Genomic DNA, 21,429 nt, shown 5'->3' on the forward strand with positions numbered 1-21,429 from the left:
AGCTTGTATCTCAGATACTCTGCCAAAAAACATCTGTTTGGTTTTGTTTATCATGTCTGTCACGCTGAAATCGTGTTTTAAACCATTTTAGTTTAAACTTCTAATATACAGTTTTCTGAGCGCAAACATTCGAAGCACAGAACATGGGTGTCACATGGCATGTGAGCAATGAACTAAGGTCTCTTTCATGTTTTATTGCGCTTAAACTGTCAAATACACATAAGTTTGTTAAAATCAAATATATAGAGTTACAGAAAAACATTCGTCATGGTGTTACAGTTGTCGCTTCCGAAAACACAATGGCAGCACCACGGGTGGAAACGTGCAGATTAAGGGATGGTAATGTAATAAGATCCCCTTTCTACGTCACGGGGGGAGCGAAATCTGAGCGGCTCGTTTTTTTTTTTAAACTCATGATTTCAAATTATGCTGGGCTTTATGCATTTGCCCACTGTCATATTCATGTCTTTTTCACTGTGTGCTGTATGTAAAATGAGTGTTACCCAGGCTTTATTTGAAAAAAATGTGATTCCCAATGCACACAAACCTACCAGAATACTGAGTGACCTGTTGGTTACAGTGTTTACTTCCTTTTTAATTGTATTTTTATTAAATATTTATTTATTTCTGAAAAAACTGTCATCTAAAATATAAGTATGTTTATTTTACACATTTATTTATTTTGAAATGATTTCAAATTTCTTAAATATGAATTAAAATAAATACAATTATATCAGCTTTATATCGGCCACCCTGCTTTCCAAGATATTGGCATCGGCATTGGCTGTCAAAAAACCAATATCGGTCCACCACTATTAATGACACAGACAGGCTGCTGTCACTTTAAGACCGAATGCACTCAGATATATATTATTATAAGGCAATGCATTACCTTCACTTAAGACATAGCCGACCGAGGATACAGCTGGGCCTTTTGACAGTTTTGTGTGTATTTGTCCATTCAAGCACACTAAGACATGAAAAAACTGAATTTCCTAACTGCACACTGTCTGACTGTGCATTCACACCAGACGTGACTTGCGCGAATAAATCGCGCTATTCACGTGTAGTTGGACGCTTGAACATTTTGAGTTTACTCGCTTCATTCGCGTGTGAAATTCGCTTCATTCGCGCGTGAAATTCAAGTCACAACAGACGCGAATTCGCGTCAAGGAGGGGCTTCTGCCAGGCGGCTCCAGTCTCATTACACTACACTGGTCCAATCACAAATAACTATTTTTTACTATACTATTGTGAGTGTATTTGCAACAGGATATAATTAGAATGAATGTACAAATGTTTGCCATAAGTAGCCTATTCTAGTCTTAACATAGAAATAATATTTTTATGTAACAAATAGGCTATAAATTATGATTTACTATGTTGTGCACAAAGTAACACACCAAGCAAGATCCTTTTTATTCCTGTTTCTATAAAAGTACGAAGATGTATCGTACAGCTCCGGATATCCACAAACAGCGACGATGATTTTGTCCTCCGTTGTTGTTTCGGATTTCTGCCTCCCTCGCTATGTCGTAATCACGTCACTACTAGAGCAAGCTTTTAAATTTTCGCCAAAGTTCAGATTTTTCGATTCGCGTGAATCACGTGTCAATTTGCGCTGCCTCATTCGCGCGAACTGCGCCGCAAGATGTCTATTCGCGTCTTTGCATTGGCTTAACATGTAAATCACTCGCGCTTAACGCCTCATTCGCGTCTGGTGTGAACGCACCTTGAGAAGCAGCTTTCTGTGTGTGTGCTTCGGGTATCTTTTGCGTCAAATCATGCTTGAATGGCTTAAAATCACTTTAATGGAAAGACATAAAATATTAATTATTTATATTAATATTAATGAATTTATATTAATTTCCTTTCTAACACTAGTTGAGCCATGGAGTTGGAGACAACTGTGAATGTTGTCAGTTTTTTATTTATTTTACTTGTCCACTAAATGCACATATAAGGTGCTACAAAAATCTACAGATTTCCTCTAGGTAACATCTATAATGTCTTGGAAATGATGAGTGCACATCCTGTTTCTTGAGTGGCTGAAGCGAAACTGTAAAATTTGATTTCAAGCCATTTTCCTGCAGACAAGGAGAAGTGTTCAGGCGTAAATGGTAAAAGGCTTGTAATAGTTGTTTACTGTCCTGCTTTCCATAATAGCAGCCAGTCGGAAAGGTCAACAGTCCGGTCTTTGTGCTGAGCTGTATGAAAGAGCTGTCTTACCACCACACAGCCCTGTTAAAACACGCCACATCAACACTGATTACTGCCTGAGCCTTTCATAATATGAATGAAAGGAAACACGCACATCTGCTTACTGTCACACCATGTTCCCTTTCAGAGACCTCACAAAATAATCTGCTATTAAAGCAATAAACCGAAAAGGCCATGCATTATAAATCCAAGGTTACCATGATGAAAGAAAATCTGGAAAGATCAGGGATTTTTTTTTATTTGTTTTCAGGGGAATATAGATCTAAAATGTTTCATACTGCTTTTGTGTTGACTAAAATCAAAGTCAAAGTAGGGTAAACGTACCTATTAAGCTCACGCACCCATTAAGCACACTTCCATTTTTGAGATCGGATTATAAAAAGAAAAAATAATTTATTATCGTACTTGATGTGTTTGTTACTATATACCTCCTGTGATTTCAAGGCAATCAGATCATTGCACACTGAGATATGGGTCTCCATGTGTGCACACTGTCTGGCGGCCATTTTGAAAGCTGTATGAAAACTTTCTCCAAAAGAGGAGCCCCATAAATGTGCGTTTTGTAGATGTTTAAGCCTTTATTTTGGGTAAATTTAACTACTTATTGTAAAATTAAGAGATTAATGCTCAGACTTTTGCATATCATAACCTGGAACTTGGATGTGGGAAATAATTACATTAGATCCAAAAGATAGTTTTAGCAACGTAGCGCAGATGCTACAAAACACAGTTAGCTGACTGGCTGTATAAGATTGTGTGCTACGCTTTACATCCATAATATTATAAATTGACAGTTTATTGCTGGTCTGTCGTTTTACAGTGCTGTAATTTTTAAAGATGTCATATTATTTTAAGGTGAGCTTAAAGGGTACACTACTATAAAATCACACAGCTTCAGTGTTAAATCAATAAGAAAAAGTATAATTTCATAGATATTGTTAATAATAGTTGTTCATATTAAAATATGTATGAACTTAATACATGACCTAGACTATTTACTTAGCAAAATCATTTTAATAAATATTACATGAAATGTATAAAAATTGTTGCTGCTCCAATTAAGCTCAGTGTGCTCTCTTTAAGCTCTTCCACATTGAACGTCTATGTAATTACTTCATAAACAGACTTTAAATATTAACTGATGGTTGCCACTTTAAGTTAAGTTAATCGATTTTCTATGGATTCTGTCGACTCAAATCTGCAGACTGGCTCTGATCTTTGGTAACTAGCATCAACTTCTCCAGACTGTAAATCTGTGGAAAATCGGGGCAAAAATTGTGTAGTGTATTCCAGCCTCAAGAGACTATAGATAAGTTGATATCCATTTAACAAGAGGTTTCATAATGAGGCTAGTTTCTGTGTTCATCTCCATGAATGAAATGTTTTATTGGTTTATTTGATTTTTGAATGTGTTAAGCTGAACGTGGACTAGTATAGATGATGCAATGTGCTTAGATGACACTTCATTATGAATATATAACTGATCGACTTGAATGCCTTGTTGCTTGAGTTTAGTGTTCTGTTTTTTTGTGACTGACTTTGTACCTTCAAAAAAATATATATTTTTACAATTATTCTTTAAAAACTTTCCTTAAAATAAAAAATAATTTTTAATAAAACATGATGTGAGCTTAATGGGAACAGGGGTGTGCTTAAAGGGTACAAAAATGTACCCATTAAGCACAGCCAGACTTTTTGAATTGAATGAGGTATACAGTATCTTAATTGAAATGCTTTTGTCATTTAAAATAAAATTAAATATTTTTGTGTGAGAGATTAATATTTTATTTTAACATAACATTTTGTACTGAAGCCAATATCTTGTGCACTCAAAATGTCTCAATGTAGATTTTGGTGAGCTTAATAGGTACGTTTACCCGGTAACACTTTACAATAAGGTGTCATTTGTTAACATTAGTTAATGTATTAACTAACATGAACAAACAATGAGCAATGCATTTATTACACTATTTATTAATCGTTGTTAATGTTAGTTAATGAAAATACAGTTGTTCATTGTTTATTCATGTTAGTTCACAGTGCATTAACTAATGTTAACAAACACAACTTGTGATTTTAATAATGCATTAGTAAATGCTGAAATTAACATTAACTAAGATTAATAAATGCTGTAGAAGTATTGTTCATTCTTAGTTCATGTTTACTAATATTGTTAACTAATGTTAACTAATGAACCTTGTTGTAAAGTGTTACCGTTTACCCTAACTCATTATGAAGGCCTTATAAGCTTGCCTTGTTGGTCTAAATCAAAATGATTTATGCAATACTTTGCACAAAGTATTTTAGACTTTTTTTTATTAATGTTATTTTAACATCCTTATTTGTGAAAAATCAAGAGTTCCTATTTAAAATACATGTTTATATGACAGTTTTATTTGTATTAAGTTTAAATTGCTGTATGTTGTCAATGTAAATTTAACTGCAATCATATATGAAGTAATGAAGTAGTTTAATCAATGTACATATAGAATATTAAAAGTATGTAAAATCAAGGTTAAATCACTAATAACACAAAGAGAGATGATATGGTAAATGAGACTGCAAATATCCCCTTAAAATTTCAGTATTTCAACTCATATCAATCAAACTCAGAACAACTGTATGGAAAAAAAGTTCCAGCAGTCATATTGACCCTGAGGACATTTAAAGGGGTGGTTTACTGCTTTTTTTCTTTGCTTGATTGTGTTTATGGGGTGCGATATAACATGTCTTCGTGTTTCGTTTGTTAAAAAACGCCTTATTTTTCATATATTTCACCTTTATTGTAAGCCGCTTTCTCCTCTGTCATTTGAACAACCGGTTGACTTCCTGATTCTATGAAACCACTCCCTCAGAAACAGGCAATGGGCTCAGATTGGTTAGTTGGGCCGATGTGTTGTGATTGGCTAAACTGCGTACTGCACATTGTCCGGAAACTTCACGCCCATTACCTTCACGGGCGACAGTTGCATGTGCTCCGGTCAAATGTAAATAATGGTGTCAATATTGCCGTATCAGTTTGAGCCAGAATCAGACCCAGAAAGCAGTAATGAAGAGAGTCAAGCAGAACTTCTGTAAGCACGGCTCTTACAAAACGTTTCTGAATGAAGTTTGCTGTTGTGATTACATATAATTTTTTGAAGTTTGTGTTTGTCTTATACACATAAAATAGCATCGAACTAACTGGCTACTAAACCAAACAGCGTTGGCTTGTGTTTACCTTCTTGATCAAATCGAAAAATTACGTCATAAAGTATACATGGAAAATACATTGACAAAATTAGTGCATAATTACAAATTCGGGTCCAAAATGTTTGTACGCGTTTGTCATAGACACACGAATTAGCATTTAACTAACTGGCTACTAAAGCCAGCTTTGGCATTTGTTTACGTCCTTAATAAAACTAAAGCATTACGTCTGAAATTATACATGCAAATACATTTAAAATTATGAAATCTTACTTACAGGTTGTGGCCCAACAACTGCTGCCTCTGTTTTTAAAGTTGGAACCGCTCCACGTTTTAGTAATAGTTTCTGTGTGAATCCGGCATTGAACTCGTGTAGATTCTGGAAGCTGTCTTCCATAAAATGCGCAGCACAGAGAGCTAAATTAGGATTGTAATTGTCAGGAACATAATCAAACATAAATTTTAACCATTGTTGACGAACTACAGCGTCCGTAGGAAGCCCGAACACAGAAGACCTGACTGCTGGGTGAAAATAACACAGTTTCGACGGCATGGCTACAACTCTCCACTATAACTCTTCCTCTTCGACAAAGCCGCAGAACACGGCCTTGCCCCCTTTTTTGCATGTTCCGGAGGGAGGGGTTAATGCAAATTTATGGGTTTGTTACGTATGCAACCCGGGAAGTATCGTTGTAGTCCCATATGAGTCGTTTTTGTAGGCATTAAACTTCCTGATTTTTAAAAGACGATATCTCCGCTTACGTTGAACTTTCAGCGCAGCAACTTTGCAGATACTGTTCATGCACCAACAGCAACATTACACACTATTTAAAATGAAAAAAGTGAAATCGCAGTAAACCACCCCTTTAAATCTGCCACACTTATGATTTAACACCCAGCACTCTGTGCTCACAAACCGCCAGAAAGTTTCTACTATAAGTGAATGTGATCCATAACTCACAGACTGTAACAAAACACTCAAGAGGACACCTTAAACCTGTGTCATTAATCACATGACCTGTCCGAGCGCCACTGTCGACTGCATTCAAATGGATAAACGTTTGTGTAAACAGAAACAGGAACACAAGCACTTCTAGCAACGCAAGCAATATTGTGTAAAAGTATATGAAAATTTTACAAAATAATCATTTTCTATTTTAATCTATTTTAAAATGTAATTTATTACTGTGATGGCAAAGCTGAATTTTCAGCATCATCACTCCAGTCTTCAGTGTCACATGATCCTTCAGAAATCATTCTAATATACTGATTTGAAAACAGTTGTGCTGCTTATTATTTTTGTGTAAACTGTCATACTTTTTTCATTATTCTTTAATAAATGAAGGTTGAAAAAGCTATTTTTTGGTTAAAGTCTTACTGTTACTTTGTGTTAAAATAATGATTAGTAAATAAAGAAAGTAACATTAATCTACAGTAGCTTAATAAATGCCGTAATATTACTGTTCATTGTTAGTTTATAATTCCTAATGTGTTAACTAATGTTAATGAATTGAACTTAATTGTAAAGTATAAAGGACAAAGTTGGCACAACTTTTCCATAACACGTAATGGTAATGAGTCATGATGTTACATCAGTGCTTCATGATGACGTGGGTAGAAGTTTTGATTATGTCACAGTACTTGTACACACACTGTGGTGTTCCCACGTCAGCTCCCAACAACACACAAAAGGCACACAGATCTCTCCTGATGGACAGCCAGCTACCCTTTAGCCCCGTCACTGTCAATCAACAGCTTGTTTCCATGCAGAGTGCCCAGGCTGCCATGACAACTTGAGATTCTTCAATGCAGTCACTGGCTGAATGAGAATGAGAGGCTCCTGAATATGAAACAATGCTCTATTTATAGGCATGCGAGTGAGTTTAAAGGTGCCAACTATAATGGATATACAGTGGAAACACCAGAAGCACGTCACACTGACATACACATCAAACTGCTGTCAGCCAGTATGGAGAGTCAATAAACCTCTTATCATGGATTAATTATGGGAGAAAAAGATACTAAATTTGCAAAATAGGTATTTAAATAGGTCATAGTATGTTGGTGTCTAAAAATTGTTTCTTATAACAGCCTCATAATACTAAACATATTTTTCATGTATGTGCTTTTTGTTCCTTTCCATATGAGTTAACCATTACTATTACAGTGACACAACATTTCAGGTACAAATTCATGAAAAGCCTAATTTTCCGAGGCAAAAATATGACTAAGATAAAGGCATGATATTCTGAATACTGTTAAAAAACAAACAAAAAAAAAACCAAACAAACAAAGACTGGAAAAAATTAGCTTTAGCGTCAGATGGCACACCTACAGTCTACCCACGGATCATTCACACAATGTCTGATGCATACTGCACACTAAAATGGCAATGAAGATGTCAGAACATATTCCTTTCTGATGGAAGGTCTACACACATTGTCCTAATTTGTTTACTGAGTTCTATACAATATTCACGGAGACTGCTATGTCATCATTCCAGATCAGACACCACTTTGTTGCACCACGGTCTATTATTGCGGTAGCATCGATTTAAGATTCACTTCCAGTGTAAGTGGAAAGTCCTTGGACAGAACAGGCTACAGTGTGCACCAGACTCTATGCCAGCAATCAAAAGTCTGTCTCCAGCCAAACCTGGGCTGAATTAGAATGCATGCACCTAAAATAGAATTTATCCCAGCAGGAATCATTGATCAACAGGTATCTAGTCATCCCTGGACAATACACACAGCCACTAAGAGGAAAATAAGCCTGATTAAACTCATACATGCTGTTACTGCTGGGCAGTTTGACCAAAAATCAGTATCACATTTTTTTTTTTTTTTCACGGTATCTCATGTTTTTTTTTTCCCTGACTGTGCCTTTTTATGATTCAGATTTAGTAGCCAAAGACAAGTTCACTTTGACCAAATCTGAACAGCTTCAAGATAAAAGCAGTGTAAACGTTGTATGAGAAGAAATGATTGCACAGTTGAAGAATTTTCCATAAAATCTCATATGGTAAACCAGTGACGGTAAATGGTTATGGTTATGTTTTAGCATTGCTAATGTTTCAGACCCCATAAAATCATAGAATTTTGTCTGTTCTTTTTGAGGCTAATATATTAAGATATTAGTGTCCTCTTGACGGTAAATCATTTTAGCAGACATTGTTAAAAGTTTGGTGTCTGTAAGATTTATTTTAATGTTTTTGAAAGAAGTCTCTTATGCACACCAAGGCTATGTTCACACTTGGCGTCTTTTTTGAAGCTGCCAGCGTCTGTTTTACATTATAATCCTATGCAGTAAACAGTGTTTTAAAAAAGTCCTGAGGACTTTTTAAAACGCCACTGCCGGCGTATTTTTCTACCGCATTATAAATGTTACAAATGCTAAAAGTATCAATTTAATGCATCCTTGCTATTTAAAAGCAATAATTTAAAAAATACTTTTGAGCAGTGTATACACAGTTAAATCTACAGTCTTCCTTTGCTACAAAAACAGGCCAAAAATACTGATGATGCATCAAAATATTATAGCTGTATATGAAAATGTAATGAGGTTACAACTACTCCCAAACAATGTTACATCCCTTTTCCCAGGATCCTTACTTTCCAGCAAATACACAACACAAATCACACCTTCATTAGACATTAAATATACCAAAAGACTATCCATTGTAGAGTCTGGTCTGATGAATTCAATCTTTTTGACCACTCATCTGCATCATATCTGCTGGTGAAGACAGACATTATGACAGGAAGTTGATTGGCTTATGTAATCAGTAGGATAAGTGCTAAACGTCTTCTGGAGGAAGGGAAAGAGACAAGTATCTGCACATGAGCAAAATATTTCATTAAAAATGTAGAACGTACTATATTTGAGGATGAAGAGTTTGACAGATACTGTAGTGAAAAGACTGAGAAAGAAAGATCTCTGTAGATTAAGATGTATTTTAACATAATAACTGGCACACACCCGTTTTTAATATAAGTAAGTAAGTGTTTTCTGTTTCCTCTCAGGGCTGATGTTGAGCGGTGGCTCATATCTCCGCTGTAATGGAGAGACTGTCCGGTTCACACGTACATCCCACCCAGTCGACTCCACTCGACGATTGACGATTGATGAGCAGCATCACACACGCACAGCCCATGTTAAAGTGGCCAACTTAAATGTAATTTCATAGGAAATTGATTTTAGTGAATGCAATTAAATGTAAGGTATTAGACAACCTCCAACACAGTGTTGGGCTGCTGCTGTTTGGATTATGTGCGCATGTGTTAAACAGAGCACCAAATACATGGATCTCAGCAGCAGGACTGCTGTGTTTGAAGAACGGCTGTAATCTAATTTGCTGAGTGCAGAGTGATGATTAGTCCCACTGCTGTAAAGCCCACAACACAATTCAGAGGGGATCTGAGATCACACTTCTTCCTCTCCACACTGATCCCAGCATGAGCCAAGAGAAAAAAATTATTCACAAGCTCCTTATGCAGTGCTCCCTTCTGAAAAGCTGTCAGAGCTGCTGAGGTTTAATTGGTAAGTATTCATTTGTGTCTCATTGAATGTTTGATTTACTTAACTGTATTTTTAAATAAAATAATTTATTTTATTGTTTTGTTTTATTTGTTTTGTTTGCTGTTTTGTTTCATCCCAATTCACCTAAAAAATTATATCTATCTATCTATCGAGATATATATATTATAATATTGAGTATACAGCAGAAGAGTAGGCCACTTTTTTTGGTCAAAGTGTCCTTTAAAAGTACTTTTTTTTCTTTTCTTGTTTTGTCTTGCATTCTGTTTTGTTTTTTCTTTTATCGTTTTGTTTTGTTTCATTTTGTAATTTTGTTTTGTGTTTTATTTTTCTGTTTTGTTTTGCTAAATTTAGTTTTACTGTTTTGTTTGGTTTAATTTTATTGTTTTATTTTGTTTTTTTTGCTGTTTTGTTTAATCCCCATTCACATACTTATACCATGCCCTTAAGGTACATACTCTTTTTAAAACATTTTGCATCTTTAAAGGACAGTTTTGACACATAGTCACATGCATCCTGTCACCATAAACTGGACTGTCAACTATATTTTCCCATACTGGAAAAGAAAAGAAGTGCCCACAACCGATAGATCAGTGTACTATTTATGCAGAGAACTCTCCTCATGTTTTTGCATAATGATGCATTTAAAAATGAACGGACAAGCATATCTTTATAAAAGTTCACAATGTTGTTGCATATTAAATATTCTTCCATCAGGTTAAATATTTATTATTAAAGCTGCAGTCCATAAGTTTTGCCTCTTTGTCGCCATCTCGGTTTGAAAACCTGGAATTGCAGCTGTGTGCGGAATTATCTTGCTTGCGTGGTCTATACTCCGGCACGGCATCAACATGGATGAATCTAATGGTTTGAGGTGAATGTGTAGCTGTCAGTCACCGCACCGATGTTTACTGTACTTCGCAATCACAGATTCTAGCCTATGTCTTGGAATACATGACCCAAATAAATATTTATTTAGTAATTATTATTGTTATACTTTATTCTCAAATTATTAAATGTTAACAACATCAGCATTGCATGAATATGAGTATAGTGTGTATTAGCGTGTAGATTTCAATTTCTGTACAGTCTAATATCTTATTGTCATACCATTCGAATTTCATATTAAGAAATTATTTTAAACTAAAAAGCAAACTATGCTCCCTTCGAACTGGTTTTCTATAAAATACAAATCTTGTGTAATCTGTAATCAGAAGCACATTTAAAACTGGAATATAATTTCATTTCATTCACATGTGTTTCATAAACACATAATCCTTTCTGGATTACAATCCACCATCAAAATTATAAATGTAATTATTCTAGCTGCTGTGAGAAAAGGCTATAAACGATCCGCCACCCTCAGGATCCTCACATGCGATAGCCTAGTAGCCGAGACAACTTCTTTATGTTTACAGATGTGACGTAATGACGCAGTGCCATGCTCGAATTTCCAGCGAAAACCTACCCGTACCACTCACATTAGAAAACATTATTATAAGCGAACCGTTGTGAATCGGGCTAAAGTAAGGCGATAGTTTTGAACACCGGCTGGTTATGTACTTGCTCAAATATTGATTTCCGATCATTTTTTACCAAAAAAAGTTACAGACTGCAGCTTTAATAACTTAAATGCCCTGCATCTAAATCTTTTTACTTGACTGTTGGATCTGCACGTCTGCCACGTGTTACAAAGCACAATGGGTTGTGCGCAATATTAGCTACAGTGTGTATGAATCTGCACTTCAAATTCCTACTGGAAATAATAGACCATCCGGGTAACCTTGGGATACTCATTTCAAGATGCTATGATTAGGAACACACTAATTCTTATTTTTAATATTTAGGGCAGATGTTATGTGAATTGGAACATAGCATTTATTTGGTTTTGTTTTGTTTCTGACAGCTAATGCTTCTATCCATGTTATATTGTACACAAACAACCTTGCCAAATAAGTACTCGGATATTAAATTTGAAATATATATAGTCAGAAGGAGAAAAAAAGAGAGCAGAAAAATAAGAGTAGAATGTCCTTCCTCAGCACTTTTGTGCAACGGTTCAGGAGAATTACGTAATCTTTTGCAACACTCTTTGGCTCGCTGTCTTTCTGCATTTCTAGATTTTTAACCCTGTGGAAATAGAGGCAAGACTAATATCAGTGTGTGCATGTATGTCAGAGAGTCTCATCTGGTGAGGGTTATTGAGGGCACGAGGGGGATCACAGTGTCTCTTCAGGGACGTCATTAGGAAAACAATGAGGAGGAGATGAAGAGAAGAGAGGGATGATGTGAAAAAGATAAGCAATCACAGTATAAAGATGGTACAAAACTAGATCTTTACATTTTCCACAAGATGAAAATCTCAAAACCAATCACTTAAAAGGTAACAGCACATCTCCTCCCAGAAAAACATAACTCTGCAAGCTGATTTAAGTGTATGTGTGTTATATTCTTATGGTTACAGGAAATAAAAGTTGATAAAACAGTTTGTCCAGTGATGCTTGCCTATAAGACAAACAAAATGAGAGGAGGGGTTGAGAGGAAAAAGTGGGGTGGTGACAGACAGTTTTGCCATCTGTTCTTTTCTGTAAAGATGAGACCATAACACACACACACACACACACACACACACACACCTCAGAACATGCAGAGCACAAATATCAATTCACTCATGACTTTAGTAATCAATACAAACACTGTATCAAGAACAATCAGTGCACGTGGCCAAAACACACACTCCTTATACATCATATGAACTAATAGTGGCAGAGAAAATTCCAATCAGTCTCACCATCACAGCGTTAAATTGGAATCCCTCTCCATGGAAGCATCTCATCTGAGGAGCCAGAAGCTGTTTGGCAGAACAGACACATCTATTTTCCACAGTGTATTAATCTCTTTCTCTCTCACACATCATCACTACATTCACTTTCTTTCGATATCTCTTTTCATTCTTACTCGTTTTGTCTTTCCACTGGATCAGGGCTCAATAATAAGGATGGCTGAGTATAATAATGTTTCAGGCTGGTTGAGAGAATTGAGCTTCTATACACAACTACCCAAAAGGTTTTTTTTTTGGAACGAACATAGAAAAAGTAAATTGATCAAAATTGACAGTAAAGATATTTATAAATTTGCAAAAGATTTGCTTTTCAAATAAATGCAGTCCTATTGAAATTTCTATTAATTAAACAATCCTGAAAAAAAAAGTGGTTTTCAGAAAAATATTAAGCACTAAGCAGCACATTAACACTGATAACAATAATAATAAGAAGAAGAATAAGAAGAAAGGTCATGTGACACTGAAGACTGGAGTAATAATGCTGTAAATGCAGCTTTGCCATAACAGAAATAAAGCACATTTTTAAAAAGATTAAAACAGATAAACTGCTACTTTACACTGTAATAATATTTCACAATAATACTGTTTTTGCTGTATTTTTGATCAAATATTAGCAGTCTTGGTGACTTCTTTCAAAAATAATTTAAAAATTCTACCAACCCCGAACCTTTAGTGCATATTGCAAAAATTGTATATTTCTAGATCATGTAAATGTGTTTCAATGCCTGAAACACGTGGTTGTCTGTTATGCTTTGAATAGCGCTGATGTAAACATGTCATCAATGTAATGTTATCTAACTGGTTGACATTAACAAGGTTCTGTTTGAAAGTGTAAGAGTGACTTGAGATAGTCATCAGAACAAACAGAAAATGATAAACAAATGAGTAATGTTTTAAACCACATGCCATCGTTTAAGTGTTTATGAAGTTTATGAATAGTGCTCAAAGTTACATAATAGCTGCAAAACATCCATCTCAGACTGGCAAAGGGTTATCATTCACTCAGAAGCCCTTAGCAATCACAAAGCAATGCCATGGCGACAACCCAGAACACATTAATGGCAAGCACCACTCATTATTTCCAGAAAATGTATACAGTTGTTTTGCTTATTCCTTCAATTCATTGCTCTAATACACCTCTAAAGATCATCACTGTTCTTTAGCAACCACCATTTTAGTACATTTCCACAATGTTGTGCTAAGCTTTCTTTAGTAACCACAATGTTGGGCTAAACTGGACAAAAACAATAGAAGATAAGGCCATTTATACAACAAAAGGGCTGTTTTAGTAATATTATTGAACTTGGCTGGGTCCTGCAAGCTTAACATAACAAGCAGAGGAGGCTGAACCTCATGCAGAGAGATTTGAGAAGATCTAAAAGGTTAACAGGCTGCTTGAGTCTCTACTGCACTCCAGACTGCATCATTAAACAACACCTGAACCCATGAGAGGAGACAGAGAGAGAGAGAGAGAGAGAGAGGGGGAGAAGGGTGAATTGAGTGTTATTCAAACACACTGGAGGAGAAAACAAAAGTTTACCTCAATTTTATGTCTGTATTCTTTTTGCTTGTGTATTAAAATGCAGGGTTGTTGTACAGAATTTACTAATAACTTTACAATTCACACAATTAAAACTATTGTAAAATTCTTGCTAACTAGCAAGCTTGCTAATTAGCACATTATTAGGAAAGGCGATTTGCAAAGATTCATTTAAAAAACCTTGTACTCACTTCTTCTGGAGGTGAAGCTGGATCACGAATGATTCGCGCAAACATAGACGCATTTAGGTAGATGGAGGGCGCATTCCCTTCAGAACCAAACCTAATCCTCTTCAGCCGTTCAGATGAGGGAGTAAATGATGACTGCTATGTTCATTATTACATTCAACAACAAAACACCTCAATCGCTTACGAGTCATTCTTGTCGACATCTGCTCCGGTGGTGAAACAACTGATGACAGCTCACTCAGGGCGGGTCTGAGGTAAGACACCAGTGCAGTCTGTGCTAAAATGCTACCGTCAATCAAACTATCGTGGGAGGGGCCTCCATCCGTGTGACGTCACACAGACAGACGGCTCGATTTGAGAAAGGGGTAAAGATTTTAGTAGATTAAAAAAAAAAAAAAAAAACACTGGGTGGATTCTTATCATTATAGGGTGGTTGTGTACACACACTGCCAACACACATTTCAGTTCAAACAACTTGTAAAAGTTGCATTATATGACCCCTTTAACAATAAAATATTATTATACTAGATTATTATTATTAGAGTAGTGTTGGGCAATATGCTCAATTTTCATATCATCCTATCGTCAGCCTGTGAGATCGAGTTTGTATTTAACATGATAACAAATAGGGGGGGGGCGATATGACAAAAATCTTATATCACGATATGACTAATTTATATCACAATAACAATATATATCACGATATAGTAATTTTTTTTTCTTTTAAAAAGGTTATGATATTAAAATCTTTAATACCATAGAATTTTCATAATCCTTGTCACCAATGTCAATATCAAACTAATACAAGCCTAAAAATAGACAAAAACAAAAAACTCAAGCTCACTGAAAATAAATAAACAGTCAGTGATGAAATAAGTATAAGAAACTAATTGCAAGCAATAGGACAAAAAACTACAGTAAATAAGAAACGCTACATACATTGTGTAAATTAATTAGTCTTCACTGTGTTAATTATATCTATCTATCTATCTATCTATCTATGATAGATATAATTACACGTGTATTATGTATAGATTCTATACATATATCATTATTCATCATCATTATTTTTTTATTATTATTTCTTCTTATTAAAGTTACAAGAGTGATTTAGTCAAGAGCAGTGAGAGATTTTCTAGCAATGTGCTATGATTAATATGAATGGCAGACAGAACGAATATTGGACAGCTTCCCCTTTAAGACCGAAGTCCGGATCCAATATACTGTTACATATGCGTTTTCTCTTTTAGCTGTTTACTCTCTCTTCAGACTTAAATCGCTGTCTTTATGAGGATACTTGCCAAGACGGGGATTCTGACGCATATAAGTGTGTTTATATAATCGTTCAAAGTCAATAAAGCGGCAAAAAAAAAAAAAAAAAAAGTGCGGTCCGCTCACATAAAAAAACGGAGACGGCGCACGCATATAGCTCTGTTGTATAAACACGTGTCTAGGGCTGCAACAACGAATCGATTAAATCGATAAAAATCGATTACTAAAAGAGTTGGCAACGAATTTCATAATCGATTCGTTGTGTCGCGCGACGCGGAGACGTTTGATTATTAAAAAAAAAAAAAAAAACTTTAGTTGAGCGCGGAGCGGAGTGAACACACTCGGTCTCTCTCGCGCACTGATGCTAGCAGTGTTCGGCGCCTCATAGACAGGGCGGAGCAAAAATTAAAAAAAACGAGCGGAGGTAGAGGAAAGATACATGGCAAAGGCAGAGAAATCCGTGCGACCCAAGTCATCCAAGGTGTGGGAGCATGTCACACTAAATAAACAGAAAAAGTGTGTTAACTGCAAAATATGCAAAAGCGACATGACACGGGAGCAGGGGCGGCGTTTCCGTATGGCAGAGTATGGCAGTTGCCATACCCTAGCCCAGTCGGGTGCTGTGAAAAATTATCCAAACTTGAGTTATTATTATTTTAAATTAGAGGGTTTTAAAAAATAGTTAACCAATGATAAGCATTAAAAAGAGCTTGTCAGTAAAACTTCGTAACGCCATTGGATCATCAAGCTCTCAGCGAAACCTCGTAACTTCACCCCGCCTCCATTCAGATGGACGCGCCGCGCACAGCCTGGAGGAGACAGATCTCTGCTTTTTCGCAACGCAATTACATTGCAAGACTAAAGACACGTTTTTATTCACTCGCCTTTTTTGGACCATTCATTTTTCAATCTGTTGTCATGTATAGCTACACTGCAATAAAAGCTTTTCTTACTTAGTAATTTTGTCTCGTTTCCAGTCCAAATATCTAAAAAACCTTAAATCAAGATTACTAGACAAGAAAAATGGCATGAGAAAATTAAGTGATGCTTAAAACTTCTGTTTGAGATTATATCTCATTAAGATTATTTTTCTTACCCCATTGGCAGATAATTTTGCTTGTTTTAAGCAAACAATCACTTAATTTTGAGGTGTTTTTTCAGAAAATAAGACAATTTCTTATGCTGTTTCATGTGTCTAGTAAATGTATCTTGATTTAAGATTTTTTTAAATATTTGGACTGAAAACAGGACAAAACTACTAAGTCAGAAAAGCATTTTTTGCAGTGTATATTCTGTGCTTTGTCCCATATAGGTTATTATTGACAAATATATTTATGTGTTGTACTTTAATTTACTTTTAATTTAATTTTAAAGTTCTTTTATAGCACTTGGTCATCTTAAGCTGTGTTCAAATGTGGTGTATAAATGAACCTTGCACTTACTACAATGATGGTAATAATTTAATGAATAAGCTTCAAGTGAACTTGAGAGAGAGAGAGAGTGTGTGTGTGTGTCAGTGTGAGAGTTTGTGAGTGTGTGCGTCTGCAGTGTAGTGTAGAGAACAAGTTCTGACATTCAAACAAATCCTGTTAAATTTTCTGATTTGTATTGTTCTTTATTTTTTATAAATTATTTATTGTTCTGGCAGCTCAGGTGGCACTTTATTTAAAAAAAAAAAGTGTATATATTTGGCAGATGTAAAGTATACATGTGTATGTTTTTTGTGTTAGTCCATTTTTATTTTTATTTATTATTATTATTATTATTATTATAACAGCTCAGGGATGTTCAAGGAGCAACATGTTTGTGCACTTTCTAAAGATTTTTGTTCTGTTTTTGAATAAAGGGTTGGAAATGAATGCTTTTCTTGTTTTGTTTTTTTAACCCGATTCATCGATTAATCGTAAAAAATAATCGACAGATTAATCGATTATTAAAATAATCGTTAGTTGCAGCCCTACACGTGTCCATGCTACAGATGTAGTTCCTTGTTTAGGAACGAGCTCCTCCTTTTGTTCTGGTCATTCTCCACCTGGTTCTGTCTCCCCTTCACGCCCCGTGGTGGTGTGTAAAGATCGCACTCATCCAAATGATTAAAAAGTATTACCGTAAACAGTATTTTGCGACACCACGAAATAAACGATAGAACATAATATGAAACGATAGACTTTATTTCGTCCATCCGATATATATCGTCATATCGCACAGCCCTAATAACAAATTAATAGAAACATCGTAAGTTACTAATTATAATGTTTACATTTCCTCAGTTATTCAAAAAGCAGCTACAGAAAACAAGCAAAGAACATTACATTACCAAAGAACATCATCACAAGCTCGGCCTAGCGCGAGTTTATGCACTTTAAAAACACTCCCGTTATAATCAGTGCACTCATTGAGCTCCGTCTGTTTGGCGCGCATGCGTGTGGCGGCGCTCGTTCTAAATGAAGTCTGTGAAGTTTAGCGGAGAATCGCAAAGCAAAAGCTCATGCACTTGGATGGAAATATTTCCATGGCTTTCTAACATTTACAGATGGAGAATATACCTGTGAAATGTAAGTTATGCATTAAGGAAAACAGCACGTCTCAAACACATTAAACAGCGCGAAGTAGCATCTCTGTAAGCGGCACACGCAGCCTTTCCGTCAGAGCATCTGAGGGGCCGAGCGCGAGCCGCTTTAAACTGAAACTATAAACTATAGGCTATTATATCTTACGAGTTTTTTTAAAGCCCTTCATATAAAGCTTGTCACATGTTTAGAACAAATTGTATTATGCATTTTCTCCGCAACAGTTCAGTCTGTCCTCCCTAGAATATTTTCAGATGCGCTCGTATCAAAGTACTGTATATGGATATTAACGGTATTGCTTCATATCGTATCGGTTATAAAGAATATATCGATATATCGTACAAACTCGATATACCGCACAGCCCTAGGTCATAATAATGCGCAATACTGTAAAAATGCGGAAAAAGAAATATAAATGCAACAAATAAGCTCTAATATTTATTAGATAGTATTACTAGCCTGATAACAATAATAATAATAATAATAATAATTATTATTATTATTATTATTGTCTTGCTATCGTCAAAGGCGTCATCCACAGGCGATATCTCTGACTATCGTCGATACACGATACAATCGTCTATCGGCACAATCCTATATTAGAGTGAACAAAACTTCACTGAACAATAGTGCCTTCTATCCAATAATTGTAATATGCTTTGTAACTAGCTTTGTAAAGCCAGAGCTTTCAAATTTTCAACACAATTGAATTTTATAATTCAAACAATAAAATGTTGTTTTGATGCCTTTTAGTATGATGTGACAGATCACTGTAGCCTCCTCATTTCGAGCAGCATGTGTCATCTCTTACTTTTTACTACTAGTTCTAGCACAAAATAAACATGAATTACTAAACCTGGATATTGGTTTTTGTGTTTTGATTAAAAAAATAATTTCAGTGCATCGCAAACAAACAAATGCATCTTTCTTGAATGTACATAAAAACAAGTTTAAAAATGTACTGTTTGTATCTGAACAATAAATTATCACTTAAAACCTTTTATTTTGCTTTGTTTTTGAGTTGTTATACAAGTTGAATGAAATGTATCAATATAGTTTATACCTTTTTGTTATCTGCTGAGATAAAAAGGAAAAAAAGTCTATTTATGAATAATCCAAAGCATTGTCAATATATGATACACGTGTGACTCCTTTGAAAGGTTACAAAGATCAGGTAGCACTTAAGTACTACTACAGTCCACTAAGTACTTCTGGAAAACAGGTCTTTGTCAATTTGACAGAAGAACTTTGGCATTTACAATTCTCTGCTATTTAATCAACAAATCCATATTCAGCAATAAGAACTATACGGTAACACTCACAAAGAACAGCATGCTAGAGATGGCCTAACCTTTCAAAGGTCCTGACAACTCAACAATGGCATATAAAAAGGCTTCTTCACAATATAAGAACACTCTGATTGGATCGAAGCAGAGAAAGAGAGAGAGAAAAAGAGATGTATAAAATGACAGGGATGCTCCTGACATTAAGTGAAGCAGGCCTGCACCCAAGAAGATAAGTGATGTGTTGTAAATACCATATGCAAGCGCCTCACGCTGTCGCCACGGCAACAGTCACTTGCATCCCCCATATGTCCTAATTATTCCGATCCTCCCAGATGGAGATGGCATGATTCTTCAGTAATTACTCGAACGAGTTTCCCAGAGATTCCACAACTGGGTATGAGCCGGATGACAAAGCGCAGGGAGGTGAGAGAGATGTCTGTTTAAATCACAATATGAACACATCCTTCATCTGTTCAGATTCAGTCTGAAGGCTTCACTTTTTAGGTCACCAAGCTCCCAAAGCACACCACACACATACCGTGAATATATGGGCCTAACAACAGCATGCTAAATGTTGTGAATGTGTAGCTTTAAAGGGATAGTTCAGCAAAAAATGAAAATTAAATTATGATCTACTAACCCTCAAGTCATCCTAGGTGTATATGACTTTCTTCTTTCAGACGAATACAATCAGAGTTATATTAAAAAATGTCCTGGCTCTTCCAAGCTTTATAATAGCAGTGAATGGGGGTTGAGATTTTGAAGCCCAAAAAAGTATGTCCATCCATCATAAAAAGAGCTCCACATGGCTCCTTGTGTGGGGGTGGGGGGTTAATATAGGCCTTCATAAAACAATGCATTTGTGTAAGAAAAATATCTATATTTACAACATTATAAACCGTAATCTCTAGCTCTCGCTAACTGTGTCCAGACACCCTTACATTCAATTCAATTAGTATGCAGTGAATGTATCCACTATCCAAGTCAAACTATCCATAGGACCTGACCAGGTCACATACAGGCATACAGGCACACACAAAGCTGTTTTAAACAGACCAGAGACAAAAGGTCACAGTCATAAAGTCATAAATTTATGATAAGATCTAAAACATTCACGTTAACATTGTTGCAGCACCGGCAGCGCTCCGAGCATCATAATTACACTGAGTGATGCAATGTCATAGCGAACTTGAAGTTTGAAGGGCTTTTAATTAGAAGGATTTAATTATCCTGATTACAGGAGTACAAAACACGCCAGGCAATCAAGGGGAAAATGTCAGTTAACATATTAAGTTTGTGACATCAGCCTGAGGTGAAAAACTCTTCAAACTTGAGTTAGTTCACCTCAAAACAAAACCTAAGAGAACTAACAGTGGCCTCGTACACACTGCAAGTTTCAGGAGCGACAAATGCATTTAAATCCCGTAGATTTTTGTTCCATGTGTGTACGGAACAGCACTCACTCCTGCATTTGTAACCATAGCAACATTTTGTCATCTTGCGGGAGTGAATAAAAATGTACTAGCCGTTGTTTTTTGGCTAAAGACTCTTTTTGTCCGTCGATTTTATCTAAACTACCGCTGATAGACTTGCTGCGCTTTGTTTATTCTCGGAAGAGTGCTGTCTTGCAGTGTTGCATGTCCTCATTTTTTTTAATAACTTTTAGGCATGTTGTTTGATCTGATCTCATAAAGATATGCACTTCATGGAGTTAATAAAGTGGTCTGTCGCAGATATGAGATATATAATTTTTTTGGTGTTATAAAACAAAGCATTTGGGTGTTTT

General features: G+C 35.6%; 1 protein-coding gene across 2 annotated transcripts in view; it reads right to left on the reverse strand.

Annotated features, from left to right (window-relative positions):
- abr (ABR activator of RhoGEF and GTPase) overlaps window positions 1-21,429 on the reverse strand; it is a 178,314-nt gene that overhangs the window by 111,218 nt on the left and 45,667 nt on the right. The gene's annotated exons all lie outside the window — the stretch shown is intronic.

The sequence above is a fragment of the Onychostoma macrolepis genome, chromosome 05 (assembly GCF_012432095.1).
Source record: "Onychostoma macrolepis isolate SWU-2019 chromosome 05, ASM1243209v1, whole genome shotgun sequence".
In the NCBI taxonomy this organism is placed as follows: domain Eukaryota; kingdom Metazoa; phylum Chordata; class Actinopteri; order Cypriniformes; family Cyprinidae; genus Onychostoma; species Onychostoma macrolepis.